Source organism: Eptatretus burgeri, chromosome 4 (genome assembly GCF_056783735.1).
Source record: "Eptatretus burgeri isolate ZD-2024b chromosome 4, Ebu_testis_v1, whole genome shotgun sequence".
Classification (NCBI taxonomy): domain Eukaryota; kingdom Metazoa; phylum Chordata; class Myxini; order Myxiniformes; family Myxinidae; genus Eptatretus; species Eptatretus burgeri.
Genome location: NC_140964.1, coordinates 21,134,731 through 21,148,340, shown reverse-complemented (window position 1 = coordinate 21,148,340; position 13,610 = coordinate 21,134,731).

The following is a 13,610-nucleotide window of genomic DNA, read 5'->3' as shown; positions in this document are numbered from 1 at the left end:
TTTTTTCATGCCATTGGAATAAACTCCCACACTCTGTTCAATCCCATTCTTCCCTCCAGGCCTTCAAAACAGCTGTTCACCACCACCTTTTATCATCCCCCTTCCAAATCCTCGATCTTTTCTACCCCCATTAATCCACCCCCAAACCCACCTCCTTCAAATTCCCTGCTTTCCTTCCTGATAGTCCCTGTTATGTCCATCTTGCATATCCCATGTTCCCCACCCCATCCCTCTCCCTTCCACAGATCTCTTAATGTCTCTGTTCCCCACTGTTTTGTCCTTCCCACTCCCGCCCCTCTTGTCTCATGCCCCCCTTGATGTGCGTTGTGGGTTAGCTCTAATACGAGCCTTGACAAGATATACAAAAAAAATTAATTGTTCTGCTCTGCCGAGTTTTGGCAAATAATCGACCATATCCTTATCCTCTGTTCTGCCCCCCCCCCCCATCTCTCCTTATGAACAATATGTATTGCTACAGTTTGATTCAGTTACTGCAGTACCCTGCTTTACCTGCACATTTCATATTGCTTAAAGTATGCTCTTTATTTGCATCTGGAATATGTAAATCTATATGATAGAAATCATTATATATATATATATATATATATATATATATATATATATATATATATATATATATATATATATATATATATATATATATATATATATATACATGCATGCATGCATACATACATACATAATCACATCTGAGGCTGACAAACACAATATGCCTCATTCCCAATTTTTTAATGTATGCCTCCAGGGATTTCCAAAACGGTCCTGTATTACATTTTGTTATTCTCCAACTTTTCCATTCCCCAAATGAAGCAATTTTGGAGAAGCGGCATGCACGGGAAGCAGATGTATCGATCACATGTCTTACCTTTTCAAAGGTTTATTTATGAAGAATATAGGGGGGGGGGTGGATGGGATGAGCAGTTTGGAGTAGCCCAAGCGAAACAGAGACACAAACAGGGAAATGGGGGCATGCAAATTTCTGTACAGGGATATAAGAAACAAATAAAACCTAACCCGCCTTGGTGCCACAGATCACACTTTCACAAAACACTGGGATATTGCAGGTGAGGACTTCACTGTGGCAATATGTGGAGTGCAGGGTAATGGTTTCGCTCAGGAAGTGGTGTCCATGTTTCAGAGAGCCGTACTCCCTGAGCAACAATGAAACAGAGCCAGCGATGAAGTGAGCCAATGACAATGTAAGCCAAAGACAAGGAGCAAGCACAATCAAGCTCCCAAACGTCTCCCAAAAATTCCACTACCACTCTCCTACGTGTGTCCAGAACCAGCCCTTGTCACTCTTTTGGTCTTTCTCGAGCTTCAGTGCTTCTTTCCCGAGCTTCTTCAGTCCAGTTCTCTCTCAAGGCACTTCTTCCTCCAACTCATCCTCTCTCCAGATGCTTATTTTCACACTCCTTCTGCACGCCAGGAGCTGTGGTGTACCCTTTCTTTCGGTCACGCCAATGCTGCGGCCCCAATAAAAAATAAATGCACAAAAATAAATGATCGCTTGGAGTGCCTCAGACCCTTTAGACCTCTTATGACCCTTCAAGCCCATATAGTTCCCATACACCCTTTTGACCACTTTGACCCTGTTGGCCCCTTTAGAATCCTGACACCCCTTTAGACCTTTAGAACATACCGTTTCTCCAACTACTATTGGAACATACCCTTTGGGTGCTTCAGACCCTTGAGAATGTTTAAGACTTTATTCCCTTTGAAGACCTTTTAGGCACCTTATATCCTCTCACTCTTTAGACCTTTCAGCCCCCTTAAAACCATAGACCATTTGTACCTCCTGGACCTCATAGACCCCATAGACCCTTTGAAAACCCTGGACCCCTTCAGACCACTTATACCCCTTGATCCTTTTAACCCATTAGACCTTTTTGACCTTTTTGACCCTTTCGACCCCTTAGACACCTTAAGACTCCTTAAACCCTTTTGACCCCTTAGACTACTTTCACTTTTATATCCTTTATACCTTGTAGACCCTATAGGCAATGATGAAGTGTCTAAAGGTAACAATGACCACTCGGTGCTAAAAGGAAATCATGAAAGTGAGTAACAACAAGGCACCTTAGTTGGACAAAATTTCAGCAGGGCTTCTGAAACACGGACAGCATGTCATCATCACAGAGCTCACAGACCTGTTCAACAAGATCTGGAAAGCAGACGTTGTTACAGCTGAGTGGAGGCAAGGGGTAATCATTAGGCTACAAAAAAGACACCACAGTGACTGCAACAATTGGATAGGTATAACACTCCTATCTGTGTCTGGTAGTTTTTTGCACAGTACTCCTTAACAGATGAAAGGAAGATATAGGGGATATCCTTTGTGAAAAACAGTCTGGTTTTCAAAGTAGTACATCAAGCAGAGTCGCATAGAGCAGATTTTCACACTGAGGAATATCATTGAACAGAGCCTACAATCTCAGAAGTCAATTGCTATCAACTTCATGGACTTCAAGAAAGCTTTTGATAGCATCCACAGACAGTCATTGTGGAACATTACAAAACAGTATGGAATCCCACAGTGATGTATCAATATATCTAAAGCTCTGCACCAAAGCTTCAGTTGCTTCATCAAGACAAGCTCTGGGACTACGGATTCGTGATATTGTTACAGAAGTATACCAAGGGTGTATACTCTCCCCTTTCCTATTCACTTTGTAATGAGGAAAGCCATGACATCTGCCAACCTTGTCATGTCATATGACAGCAACATCACTTGACAGACCTTGACTTTGCAGATGACATTGCACTGTTCGGTGTAGATTCTACTGAGCTTCAGATTATGACGTCTAGTTTGGAGAAATGCAGTACTAAAGTAGGCCTGTGTATCATTTGCACAAAGACCAAGACCACGACACACAACAACAACGAGGTCACCCTGTTAAAATTGGTCAGGAAAACATTGAAGAAGTCGACCATTTCCCGTATATAGGGACCACATCCTCCAGGGAAGGTGATGCTGAGTTTGACGTCCACACAATAATTGGCAAGGCATCCTCAGTTTTTCAGCGCCTCTGCAAAGTATAGAAATTAGCCACGATTAATATTGTCACCAATCTAAAACTCCACTTTTCCATTGTCATGCCCATTACAATTTATGCCAGTGAGACATCGAAGAGAACAGCAAAGGTGTCACATGAACTGTATGTATTTCACCAATGTTGCCTCCGCAAGATTCTTGAAATCACATGGAGAGACCATGTCACAAAGAAGGAAGTGTTAAAGAGAACTGAATTAAGGTGCCTCTCGGACATCGTAACAGAAAGTAGGTTGAGGATAACCTGACATATCTTTCATCTCCCTGATACTCACCATTCCAGGGTAGCCCTCAAATTGATACCACTATATGGTAAAAGGAAATAAGGTCACCCAAAAAAGACTTGGCAAAACACTTTTAAAGCAGACCTGAAAACAAGAAACACCACATGCATGCGGGTGAGATAAATTGCTATACACTGGATAAGATGGTGACACTTTGCTGCCAAATGCCCGACCAGTGACCCAACCAGTGAAATGAGACCCGATAGACCCTTTCAGACCTGTAGAACCTGAAGACTCCTAACTATTACTGGATTGGAACATATAATTTAGACCATATAGATCGTTGAAGACATTTTAGACCTTTTTAGACCCTTTAGACACTTTCAATCCCAATTCACACTTTAAGTCTTTTAGCCCCTTTAGACCCCTGAGTCACGTTAGACCCTTTAAGCCACTTAAACCCCTGGAGACTCTAACTACTATTGCAACATACCCCTAAGACCTGCAGAACCTTTAATACCATTATAGACCCTTTGGACCCCTTCGACCACTTAAACACTTTCGATCTTTACACCCTTTAGACACCATTGACCATTTAGACCTGTTGACCTTTAGACCCATTCGACCCCTTGAGATGCACTCCACACAAACATCTGCAGTGTCTTCTTGCAATATACAGACAATATTTTTTTCAGCCAGTAATGCACAAACTCTTCCAATCCAGTGGATGGGTCCTCTGTTAGTATATATATATATATATATATATATATATATATATATATATATATACATATACACACACACACATACATACATATGTAACAAAAAACACGGATGGTGAAGCCTCCGTCGACCCACGTGAGTGTGTCTATGAATTGCATATTATTGGACCGTGACTGTCATTGAATTATGTCAATTAATTATGTCCTAATAAAAACAGGAGCAGCCCGAAGGGGCAGTGGGAGGGGGGAGTTGGCTGAGGTGGGGCGTATATATTTTGTGCAGTGGCTAATAATCGCCCTTCTGCAGCAGGGGTCAGTAAACCACTTGCACCGTGACACATGTACAGACGAAAATTTTAAGTCATACCCCCCCCTCCTCGCAAGGGGTGGGGGGCAATATATATATATATATATATATATATATATATGTGTGTGTATGTATATATCTATATATTTTGTTACGGCGACGGGTTCCGAGTGTATTATGAGGGGGTTAATCCTCGTTTCTCCTTGGAAGAACCGGACCTGTGGCCACTGCTCACAATTAACTTTGTGGTATGGTGGGTTGCTTTCGAACCACGAATGCCAATCAGTTAACCACGAGTTCCAGTGTCCACTGTCTAATTTGCCATTTAACCAGAGATCACGTGGCTTTCTGAATGGGGAATGTGCCCTCAGGATGCACCAATCTTATCTTTATTACATCTTAAGTCAGGCGGCCGAGCTTTACCGCTGGTGCATGCCAACTATGACAGGTTAATTAGTTTGGGAATTACCTCCCAGTCTATCTTGGTTCAGACATTGCTGGATCAATGGAAGGAAAGGACAAGCACGGGCAGGTTGAAACATCAACAAGGAATTTATAAATAAGAAAAATAAATAAACTGAAGAACATTTTATTTCCTTGTGGTGGAGATAGATGAATTTAAATCAATCAAAATAATCGAAAACAAATAAAGAACTCAACAGGTCAGGTCAGGTATGGGAGCATGTGCCAGAACAGCGCGTCGCTGCGTCCACTTTCCGCCGGTACTCCAGGGGCCTCCGTCTGGCCATCCCCCAGGCAGATGCCAGGCCCATCCCCATCTCCTTGAGATGATGGTCAACCTGCTGCAACCATGAGGCACGTGGTCGGCCCACTGGCCTCCTCCACTCATGAGACTCCCTCGCTGAGAGAATCTGGTGAGCAGGATCAGCGTCAGGAAAACGAGCCACATGTCCATACAGCCGCAGCTGACGCTCACGGACTATGCAGGTAACAAATCTCATCCGAGTCTCTCTCAGCAACCGCTCGTTGGACACAAAATCCGACCAGCGATAGCCAAGGATTCTCCGAAGAGACCTGGTACCAAAGGAATTAAGTCTCCGTCTCAGATCCTTGGTCAAAGTCCAAGTCTCGCACCCATAGAGCAAGACTGGAAGTACCAAGGACCTGAAGACTCGGACTTTCGTCCTCCCGCACAGGTACCGGCAGCGCCACACCCCATGATCCAGTGAATCCATGACTCCCCAGGCCCGACCCAGACGTCTATTGACCTCCGGCTCACAACCTGCGGAGACATGAATATCACTGCCAAGGTAAGTGAATCTATCCACGACCTCAACATCCTCACCACAAACAGACACAGACAGGACAGCAGCATCCAAGATGTCACCGAAAGCCTGGATCTTTGTTTTGACCCAAGAAATCCGTAATCCCAACGGCTCCGACTCCTCATTCAGCACCTCGAGGGCCCCCAAGAGGATGTCTAAAGTCTCCGCAAAGATGACTGCATCATCTGCAAAATCAAGGTCCGAGATCTTGACATTGCCAAACGATGCACCGCAACTTGATCTCTCCGACATCATCTCAAAATACCAGTCCATACAAGTGCTGAAAAGTGTGGGGGCAAGTACACATCCCTGACGAACTCCAGTAACAACTGGAAATAAGTCAGAGGCGGTACCACCACACTTCACAGCACTCTCAGTACCAGAGTAGAGTTCAGACATCAGATCGATCAGTTTCGGTGGCACCCCACGAAGACCAAGAATCCTCCAGAGGACATCCCGATTCACTGAATCGAACGCTTTACAGAGATCAACATAGGCTGCAAGCAGCCCCTGCCGAAACTCTCGTCTGCGTTCAGTGAGGACACGAAGAGCAAGGATACGGTCAATCGTTGACCTCTTTGGTGTAAAGCCTGACTGCTCTGGACGCTGGTGCTCAAGCAGATGGTGGCGAACCCTATCAAGAATTATCCGAGCAAAGACCTTGCCCGGCACTGAGAACAGCGTCACCCCTCGGTAGTTGTTGCAGTCTTGGCGATCACCCTTCCCTTTCCAGAGAGGGACAACAAGGCCCCTCTTCCAGTCAGTTGGGATGATGCCTGTGTTCCAGGCAGAGCACAAAACTGCATGCAACGACGCGAGTGCAGCATTTCCACCAGCCTTGAGAAGTTCAGCATGGATGCCACAGATCCCTGGAGCTTTGCCCCGTTTCAACTGGTTCACCGCAGCCCGTGTTTCCACAAGCGATGGTGGACCACAGTTGATTCGAGGGTCAGCAACAGGGATTGTAACACCCTTGACGTCCAACTCAACAGCTGGGGATCAGCCTGGTACAACCGCTCAAAGTAACCGGCCCAGCGGGCCTTCACTTCAGACTCCTCTGTCAAGAGCCTACCACTCTCTGCTCGAACTGCAGTGCTCCGAGGGATGGGCTTGGATGAACGTAATGCGCGAATTCCCCTGTAAGCGGGACGAGAATCACCTGTCCACAGGTGATGCTCTACCCCCTCACAGATTCCTCGCACATAGGCCTCCTTGTCCACCCTCAGTGCACGTACAGTTTTACGCCTCAGCTCCCTGAACAGCTCAGCTCTGCCATTCAGCCTGGCCCTGCGACTCTGGTCAATGGTATCCAGTGTCCCTTGAGAGACAAAATTCTTCTTTGCCCTGCGGTGAACTCCAAGGCATCCACCGGCAACATCAAGGATGGTGGTCTTGAAGGTGCTCCACAACTCTTCAGGACCCCCAAAGCACCCAGACCCCCCAAGTGTCCACTCAGCCTGTTCGCAAACTCCTCAGCTACTCTCTCATCCCTGAGCTTGGCAACATCCAGCCTAGGCTGGGATGGTACCATTCTCCAGGATTTAAGGTGCAGCTTTAGAGTTGCTACAACAAGCCTGTGGTCAGTATTGAGGAACTGAGCACTCCTGTAGACCCTGCAGTTCTGGATCATCCTCCAACGACGTCCAATGAGGACATGGTCAATCTCCTTTGCCACACCGCCAGCGTTGGAATACCAAGTCCAGCGATGAGCTTGCGGGGCGCTGAAACCATGAACTAGCCACCCTAAGTCCATGACTTCTTGCAAAGTCAAGGAACTTAGTGCTATTCTGGTTCATAGTTCCTGACCCATGGGGACCAACACACACCTCATAACCATCCCTATCAGTTCCAGTCGATGCATTGAAATCCCCCAAGACTAGAAGTGTATCTCGTCTGGGGCACTGATCAACCACAGATTCGAGTGTGGCGTAGAATGTGTCCTTCACGGTAAGATCACTCGCCTCAGTCGGAGCATAAATAGAGACCAGGGAAATGACACCTAAGGAGTGACGAATCCTTAATCTCATGATACGCTCGTTGACCGGTGTTACCTCAATTATCATTGGGGTCAGCTTATTGGACACAGCTACAGCAACTCCTTGGGTATGGTAACCATCAAAGCGACCAGACCAATAGTAGGTGTAACCACCCACCATTATCTCGCCGCAATCCGGTCTCCGAACCTCAGAGAGAGCTGCAATCCCGATGTCCAAACGCTTGAGCTCAGATGATAACAGAGACAGGTGATCATCCTCTCTTAGGGATAGGACATTCCAGGCACCCACCCGAAGGGACCGCCTCAGGTTAACCCAAGGAGACCGCCGTCTGGTGGACGACACCTCAGCACCACTCCGACACACTCTCCCGCAATCTGACCCAGGGATGTTACCCCGTGGTTTCCCTCCTATCAAAGATTGGGGGTCCCGAAGGCTTTGCCCCAATCCCATCATCCGGTGAGCTGCCCTGCGAAGGGAAGCTGCACAGGAGGTACTCCCACGGAGTGGGTTTTCAGATTTTTTTGCGTTTTTGCGTTTTGCGGAATGAAGCGTTTTACGGTGGCTGGAGTGCAAATCCTGCATTGATAGGATTTGCTCAACAACTCAACTCAACAGGCATTGATAGAAAAATAGACAAAGAGCAGATACTTATCACTGTGCCTTACTTAACAATTAAACACGAGACAAGGGTACCCAGCAGATCATTCAGGGGGGAGAGAAATCTGGTCTCGGCTTACCAAGGCAGAGGTTGGCATGCATCCAATAAAATGTCCCAAAATTGTGAGCGTAACTTGGTCCGCTGCCAGCGCCATGCCTCGCCGTGCACCCACCAGCGAACAGGCTCGAACACCAATTGACATCACATCGTCACCCCCAGGAACCAGGGACACTAAGAATCAGGTATGCCAAGAGCAGGTACCGAGCAGAACCAGCAGGAACGGTCCAACTGTCATCAACCGTCAGGAGCTGTCAGCAATGATCAGGAACTGCAAGGAACCATCACCAGCTGTCAGGAACTGTCACCAATGGTCACGAGCTGTGAGGAACTGTCACCAACTGTCAGGAAAGTGGTCCTCCCTTTTTATAGACAACCAGTGTGGGCGGAGCCTCAAGAAGACGTCAGCCAAATCCACCTTGTCTATTGGCGCATCGCTGCAAGTGACCTCCAACCATCAATCTCACATTCATCCCTTCCTCCTTCAGCCTGACATGAACAAGAGCTAGCCAGCATCCATAGAGCTGCCAAACAGGGCGTCAAATGTCGATGGAAAATGATGGACGTCAACGTCAATGAAAGATAGGTGGGTGAGGTAAATAATCCACAGCCGGATTTGACCATCAGAATAACTGCTCAGGAAAAGCCCGCAGCATGCTTAATCAAATGTCCTGGAAGTCGAAAGTGTAAATAAATCGTCCACCTCCAAGCCAATGTGTCCCGATGAAAAGGGGGAGAACAAGCCTCTGTTGGGCTGATGGCTATCTCTCACATGCATGAGCATATTGTAAAGAGGGAAAGGCCATCCCATAAGAAAGGGAATCTGTTCTGTACCCTTCTCCAATGCATCAAAGTTAGAATCCCACTAGACATGGGGATGGGTCTATCCTGGACATGCATTTATGGAAATAACTGTCTGAGGATCTGAATGTTGTGTGCATTCGTCAGATCCCATTTTGAAATCCATAACAATATATATATATATATATATATATATATATATATATATATATATATATATATATATATATATATTAGTTGTACGGATGACCTGACCTGAGGTACTACTAACACGTATGCAAATTTTGGTGGAGAACAGGCAAAATCGTGAGTCGTAAACCATCTCCCATCGTGGGGAGGGGGGGGGGGGTTGTGCCCATGACCTGACCCGATGTAATGTAGTAAGCTCGCCTTTTACGCATGTTCTGTTTGCACATTTCTGGTCTCTTGTGCGCCTGTCATTTATACCACTTTTTAATTTACGTTCACAAGCGTTTGGAATTACGCGATTCGAGTGTGTAAGTAATGCTGCGATTTAATTTTCGCACATAATAGCATGAAAACCTGTTTGTTATAACAGCGGATGCCAGCTAGATAGATTGCCTCCCACTCCCTCGTTTTCCCAGTTTCCCCTCCCTCACTTTCCGGAAACCCTCCATCTTGGCTTCATGCATTTGGTGAAGTGTTGGCCGTTTTGCACATGAATTGTGCTGCTGTAATAAGTGTAGCCTTTGCAATCATGAGTGGAAAGTGTACGTGGTGAAAAAAAAATAAAGGTGCTAAACGTGGAACCTCAGTGAGTGCGACAAAGACATCGTATGCTGGAAGTTCTATTCTGGAAAAAATGGAACGCATGCTCAGTAAATAATGATTTGTCGAAAGCATGACGTAACATCGTCGAAATGACCAAGACTGTCGGCTTTGATGAGGTGGAGGGTGATGTAGAGGAGATGCTGGACTCATACCGGTTGGAGCTCTCAAATGAGGACCTTCTAATGCTGGAATAGGAATTCCAGGTGGAGGAATCGGAGGTAGAAAGTGAAGAAGTTGAGCCACTGTGTACTCTCATTAGTAAGAGGATTGTGTAGGCTTTCCGGCTCATTGATGAGTCTCGCCATCTTTGATCAAGATGATCCCAACACACAACGCGGCTCACGAGTGGCCTGAAATGTCCAAGCAGACCTCAGCTGCTGTAAGTCAATTCAAAAAGAAAAGTAGATGAACGCAGCTCAGACGACATTGTTTCCCTTATTTCAAAAAAATGAAGGGAAAGAACATCCAAAGGATGATGCCAGTGAGCCCTCAACATCTAGTTGTCAAAAAGCTAAACCACATCTCATACCCTCTCCAATTCAACATCAATAACACCACCATCTTCGCCAAAATCATTGTCAAGGTCATCTGACACAGATGATCCCACTCCTCTATAACTCCTCTCCCTCCTTCACCTCAACACTTCCAGAAACAACAAGACATCAGCAGCAGCAGCAGGTAACATAGTGTTACCATCCCCTTTAATTTAAGTGCGCCATGAGCACCTCCTTTGCATCTGAGCACCAATTTTCCATTCAAACTGCATGCCAATTCTCAACTGCCACTTCACCTCAGACCTTCATTCCGCTCCCAAAACTATACCACGCTCACCACAATCGCTTTATACGACCACTAAAAATCCCCGAAACAACCCACGTTCACATTTTCCATGACAAATGTGACCATTATTCACAACCTCTTTACAAGGAACTTCCACCTCTTGCCCACAACATCACAACGTCCTGCTACTTCATTACAAGCACCACAATGTGCTGCTAATCCACAACCACCTCAACTGCCACATACTCATATAACACTTGCCACAGCCTTGGAAGACATGGAAGAGATGTAGGTGGGGTTATTTTGGGGCATAACTCAAAGTGCAAATGTGCGCTGGAGCTCGTTTGAGGACCTTTGGGTGGCACAAGGGTTTCCCTAAAATCCCAAGATTGAATGAAGGCCAGCACACGTTTGGGTCCAGAGAGCACCTTCAAAAATCACGGCCCCATGTAAAGATTGGGAGTTATGCGTGACCCTTTTTGGCTAACGACAGAGCCATTTTTTACCTCCGGTGCCTGGTGGGGCGTGGCTATGACCAAATTGCTATGGACAAATAAGGGAGCTCAATTTCGTTGGAGCTCCTTTTGATCTGATGGTTGGCTCCTCCCTTAATCTGGGGCTTATAAAAAGAGCGTATATGGCTCATTCTGCAATCTATCATGGGAGCAGATTATCACGGGAGCAGACTATCACCAGGGACAGAGCAAATCGCCGAGAGCATTGCAGTAGAAAATATCGCCAAACATCAGACCTTTCTGGGGAGACAGGCAGCACAAGGACAAGCATCAAGTCAGCATGGCCAGGCGTGGGATCATGCATTTCTGCTGCAAGCTAGGGCGGCTCCATTTCAACGTCTCTCCTCAGGTTACAACCATACTTACACATATAGATTCTTACACGATATACGAAAGGATATTTTCTCTCACGCATCTTTCTTCTACCATCCATCTCTCGTCCACTGTTGATGCAAAAGATCAATCAATGCGGGCAAACCCGACCAACTGTTCTTTTCAGAGCAAAACTCAAGAACGAACTGAAAAGTGAACCAAACTGACCCTCACTTCACATTCTTCCTCTTACACTACACCGCACCCCATGTCATATTACATTTGCACTTCTCAACCATGAACCCAAGACACCCTCAGTATTTCTCCCTCCTCCCCTTTCCTGAGCATTCTGGGCTGTGCAGGTCTGCCAGCCATGCCAGGTATTGAGAGGTTGTAAATCCTCAACTGTTTCTATCTCTCTGGGTTATCTCAAATTTTCTTTGGGCTTGTGTGTGTGTGTGTGTGTGTGTGTGTGTGTGTGTGTGTGTGTGTGTGTGTGTGTGTGCATGCGTGCGTGTGTGCATGCATGTGTGTGCCTGTCGTAGCATAAGTTAAGACTGTATAAGAACTTTTGGGATAACTCTGCTTTTGTAAATAGTTTGCTTTTTGCCACACCCCACAAATTTCTTGCTTTCCCTGCTGTACATTTGCAATAAATCGATTTTCCATGCCATGTAACTTTCCTCGCATCTGATTTAAATAAATGTGTTGTTAGACATGTTCCCAGCTCGTTTTTGTCTTTCCTCCATTGGTCCAGCATGGCCTGCACCCCAGCTTCGCCAGGACGTTATTCCCCAAGAATCTGTTCAATAGTCGGTCCATACTTGGCAGCTCTGCTTGGCTGTATCTAATCCGGTAGGTAATCTGAATCATGCAAGTGCGTACCGAAGGAGCGATGCCCGATCAAGAAGTCACGTGTCCTGAGGTAAACAGTTGTTAGACAGAGGACCCTAAGTCAAGTTATTGGTATTCGCAGCCGATTAGTGACCCGCCATAGCACAAAGTTATTCATGCGCAATGGCCTGCGATTCCTGGTGAGTCCAGAGAGGAACCCGAGACAGCCCCTCTCTCGTCGTTCCCCCACGATGCCGGGGCTGCAACAATACATTAAGTCAATGCGATTTTGAGGTTCGATTTACTTTATTTTAATTTAAACGATGTCTACCAGGAACATGTCGATGACATAAATAAGGAAGTGGCTGTATATAGGGGGTGTGTGTGTTTGTGTGTGTGTTGTCATAAAGCCAAACATAACATTCTCTTTCCTGACTCACCCTCACTCCCTTACCTTTCTCTCTTTCTCTCTCTCTCTCTCTCTCCCTCATCCTCGCCCCCCCCCCACCCCATAATATAGTGCAGCACTCTCCATCCACACCTCTCTCTCTCCCCTCTTCGTACCCCTCCCTCCCGGAGTGTTGAGCAACATGTGGTGAAGCATTGCTGCCCCTCCCCCTTCCTCACTCTCCACCCCTTCCTCACTCTGCCCCTTCCGAGCTCCCCCCCCACACTCCTCGCTCTCCCTCCCTCCTCCCTCTCCATAAGTCCCAGGACATGGTTTTCGCTGCTTTTAATTTTTGACAAATTATAATTTTATAATAATGAATTTTTGGTCGTCCGATATTCTTGCTGTCATGGACACTTCTATTTTGAAATGCCTTTTTCCCCAAAGATTAAGATTTGATTCTGACTCTCCAAAACCCTCCTTGAAGTCTTCTTGCACCTGTTTCATCATTTTGTTTGTTTCTCCTCTCATGGTATCACACCACTGCTTCCGGCCTCTCTTCCACCGGAAATGGACTGGTGTCTGCCATCTTTGTTTAATGTATTATTTGTATTTTCTGAAGAAAAAAAACAGGAGAAGTACATTGCATAAACAATTATTGTAGAAGCAGCTAAAACCGTGTCTTGGAACTTATGACTCACTCTGAATGTAGAATAGATTTTATGATTGGAAATGTAGGGGCCATAAACATGTAACCAACAAAAATGGGAACGATGAGGTGAGGGAACATTGAAGAAAGGAAGCAGAAGGGAAGGAAAGACTTGTGGAGAGGAAGAATGCTTGGTGAAGGGAGGGGTAAGTAGA